Below are 4,440 nucleotides of genomic sequence, written 5' to 3' on the forward strand. Positions count from 1 at the left end.
CTGAAATGTATATTTTAGCCATAGGCATTTCTACCAATTTCCAACACTTACATAAGATATATTCATTTCAATGTCTGATAGAAGTTTCAAACTTAGGATCCATGTATTTAAATAATTATTTTCTAATAAAACTCTATTCTTCATCTATTGTTCCCTATTTCAATACTATTGTATCAGTTAATGATGACTGTGTAACAAGCCACTCTGAAACCTAGTGTCTTAAAACACTTGTGAGGCTACTGATTAGCTGGGCAGTCCTCTCTTACTCTTTCACCTCCCAAATACAGATTTTCAGTAATTACTGGGGATTCAGGTTAATCCTGCAGTCACAGTTTTCATCATGTTTGACCAAAGGGGCATTATTTTTCTAATGCATCAGGGTAATTAACTTCTACATAATCTCTGATTTCATCTTTTGGCCATCTCCAGCTATTCTCAAAGGCCATAGATCTCTCTAAAAATGTAATGCTGCTTATGACACTACTGTACTAAAAATCTTTGTAGTCATTCTCATGCTTTTTGGATAAACTATAAAATGCTTGAAATTTGACAGTCTTCGTTACCCAAAATGATTGGGAATATTTCTTGCTAAACTCTTCTATTTTCTTTGTTGAGTCTAATAACTATAGAATCACATGCTCTGTTTTCTCTGCCTGTGGTGTTTTATACTACCTCCATTTAATCTTTAAACTCCAAACTTATTCAACCTAGGAATTTTTAGTTTTATCTTAAACATAATTTTCTCAAGGAAGATTTCTTTTCAAATATTGTGGTCACATACTCATCCCAGTTACAGATGAATTAAATTTTTCTGAGACTGTTAATATATTCCCAAAATGTTCTATGTTTCTATTTCAATGTGTTAATTACAATGGCAGTTTTGAATTTCATTCCTGTATTGTCTTTTACTACTCCATCGATGTTCAGTAAAACTTTCTGCAGTGATGGAAATATTCTATAATCTTGGCTGTCCAAAACAGCAGACACTAGCCACAAGTGATTGCAGAGCCCTTGATATAATCATATAGTATGACCAATGAAATGGGTTACTAGTCATATTTTATTTTGATTAATTTAATTTTAAATAGCCACATGAGCTAGTGGCTAATGTATAGCACAGTTCTAGATTATTAGCTTTTGTGGGTGGAATTCAAATATATATGTTAATAGCTGTATTGCCACACTATCATAGTACCTGGTTAATATTTACTGAATGTACAAATGTAATGAGACCCTTTTATGTCCTCAAAATATCTGAAAGGACATGTAGGTACAGTCCATTATTTAAAAGAATACAGTCTTTCCTGTATATTGTAATGAATACATTTTGAATTCCCTCTAATGGCCTTTCTTAATATATAGAGTCAGTATCATTTAGACCGTCAAATATCTCTATTTGGGCTTCCCTGGTGGCGCAGTGGTTGAGAGTCTGCCTGCCAATGCAGGGGACACGGGTTCGAGCCCTGGTCTGGGAGGATCCCACATGCCGCAGAGCAACTGGGCCCGTGAGGCACAACTACTGAGCCTGCGCGTCTGGAGCCTGTGCCCCGCAACAGGAGAGGCCACGACAGTGAGAGGCCCGCACACCGCGATGAAGAGTGGCCCCCGCTCGCCGCAACTAGAGAAAGCCCTTGCACAGAAACGAAGACCCAACACAGCCAAAAGTAAATAAATAAATAAATTTATAAAAAAAAAAAAATCTCTATTTCCTTTTTTTTTGCTTGTTTATTTTATATTCCTCAGTCTTTTTCTCCCCATCCACCACCCCTTCTCACCTTGAATCCTTGATCTGTACTGTTCATGATATAGATTGTCAAGACTGGAAAGATATTTTTCCTTGCCTCCATTTTGAAGAATTCTTTTGAATCTTTGCAGAAAATAGCTCTTTGTGTTTTTTCTTGGAATGCAAGTTTAGGTTTTTCTCTAAGAAATTTAAAGCATATTATTGGCAATATTGATAGAGTTTGTAGCATAATTTTGAAGTATTTTATGCTAAAGACAGACACTTTCACATTAGGTCAGTATGAGAAGAAAGTAAGGAAATGTAGTGGGTGTTATGTGGAAAACAAAGGCAAAACATAAATGTTCATCCTGACCTCTTCACACTGTATGTGATAGTATCATGGAACATTAGAATTTAAAGTGTAATTAGAATTTAAAGTGTAAAGACTGATATTTTACTTTTAGAATGAAAAACATTTTTTCAGCTAAATGTATACATACAGTATAAACACCAAATATATAGTCATTATAAACAGCTAATCTGATAAGTGCCAGGGGGGTATCTGGTAAACTGATCATCCCCTCACACCTCCCAAATAAAACGGTATTCAACTTCAAAACCTAGGGCTTGTGGAACACAATTCGAAAACACTAACCTAGAACACCATCCTCATTTAATAAGTTAAGAAATAGAAGTGATTTGCCCAAATCAGTATATTAGAACCAGATCTAAGATTAGCTAGCCCCTGTTCTTCTGACTCCTAATGCAATCTCTTTTGTTCAACTTGGTTTATTTTCTTTCATGTCTTGTACTTCCCCTGTTAAAAATAGCTTGCCTATTCCCATTTTTATACAAAATATGCAGAAAAATAAAGGGAAGAAATATTTGATGTAATGCTGCTATATTGGAAATCTTTAAATAAAAAAGAAGTCCCTTCAATTTTTGTAGATTGGGTATTTCACCCTAGTCACTCTGCTTCCTGATTTTCCTTTGACTATTCTTTTTAAATATTGTATTTTTTATATTTTTTTGGCAATGGGTTTTTCATGTCTCTCCTCCTCAATGCCAAATGTATAGTCATGAAAGTAAGACCCCTTTGTTTTGATGACTGTGGATTCCTGCCATCTTATTAGAGCCTCTGGTTCACAGTTATTGATCAGTAGATTAGAGTTAGAGAGATTGAGTTGAAAAATGTTCTCAGAGGTAAGGAGATTGGAAAGTAAAATTTGAGAGCTGCTGTATAAATCAAAACAGGAAGAGGGTAGATGAAATAACCTCCAATTTGAAAAAAAAAAAAAAAGGAGAGGTGATACACATTCCATTTTCTTGGGTATCATAAAATTGGCAAGAATGGTAAAAGATTTGGTTCACTTGTTCAAAATAATTAATAAACAAGTAGAGCTGAAAGGATGCTCATTGTTTGACTAATGGAGCGTCTCCTATAAGAACATTCTCAGCAGTGAAAAGTAGAAAACTATATTTTTTAAACTGGAGAGAGAAGGAAATAGAGATTTTCTATTGAATAGTAAGGGAGAGAGGAATTCTAAATTGTAAATCATGTAGTGAATACTATATAGTATATAGTAGACATATTTTGTTTGTTCTGCATCTCTTGAGGCATTGAGTGTGACAGTAAACTACGGAATAATAAAAAAAAATCATGATACCAAAAGTAATTTGAATGAAATAGATGAAAAACATAGAGAACAAAGTAAAGTTTTAGTTTAGTAATTACAGAATATGTATGCTATTTATAAAAAGAACACGGATGAATACTCATAGTAATACATCTTTTTAACCAGAAGGGAAGTGCCCTGGTCAGCTGGGGCTGCTATAACAAAACACCATAAGGTGGATGGATTAAATAATAAACATTTATTTCTCACAGTTCTGGAGGTTGGGAAGTCTAAGATCAAGGTGCCAGCAGATTTGGTGTCTGGTGAAAGCCAGCTTTCTGGTTTACAAATGGTCAAATTATTGCTGTGGTTCTTATATGGCAGAGAAAGAGAGAGCATTGGGCTTTTTATCTTATAAAAAGACACTAATCCCATCATGGGACCTCTGCCTGCCTGAATTCATCTAAACCTAATTACTTCTCAAAGACCCCAACTCGAAATACCCTATATTTGAGGTTAGGGTTTCAACACACAGATTTTAGGGGGACACAAACTTTTGATCCAAAGCACGGAAAAAATCTTATCTTTATTCTTTGTCTGATGATCATGTGTCTTCATAAGTCCTTATCTAGTACACATGAAGTCTCATTTTGTATTAGCTGAGGACTAGTGAAAGACACTAGAAAATCTGGTAATGGTTTTCTTCTCTCATTTTAATTTAGACGTTCTTAGCTTGTTTCAGAACAAAAATGTATCAGAGGAAATACTTCAATTAGTTTGGACAAATCATTTTCCCAGAAACTTGGAAAAGTAAAACTGGATCAAAATTTGCAATGTTTAATGACCATCATTGGTATACTTGAGAGAACTAATGTACATTCTGGGAAATACAGAGACTTCTGGGAAGCATATATGAATTGAAGGGAATAAATTTTCCATTCGTAGATAGAACTGTCATGTAGTGAGGTCATAGGAAGGAGCTTTCACCCACTCTCTTACCAATTCTGTTTATTTGTGTAATTAAATAGAAGTATATTTATTGATTTCCCTCCAAGATGAGTTTGAAGTTTAGATATTCAGTATTCACAATCAATAGAGGAG

This window comes from Phocoena phocoena, chromosome 5, assembly GCF_963924675.1.
Source record: "Phocoena phocoena chromosome 5, mPhoPho1.1, whole genome shotgun sequence".
NCBI lineage: Eukaryota > Metazoa > Chordata > Mammalia > Artiodactyla > Phocoenidae > Phocoena > Phocoena phocoena.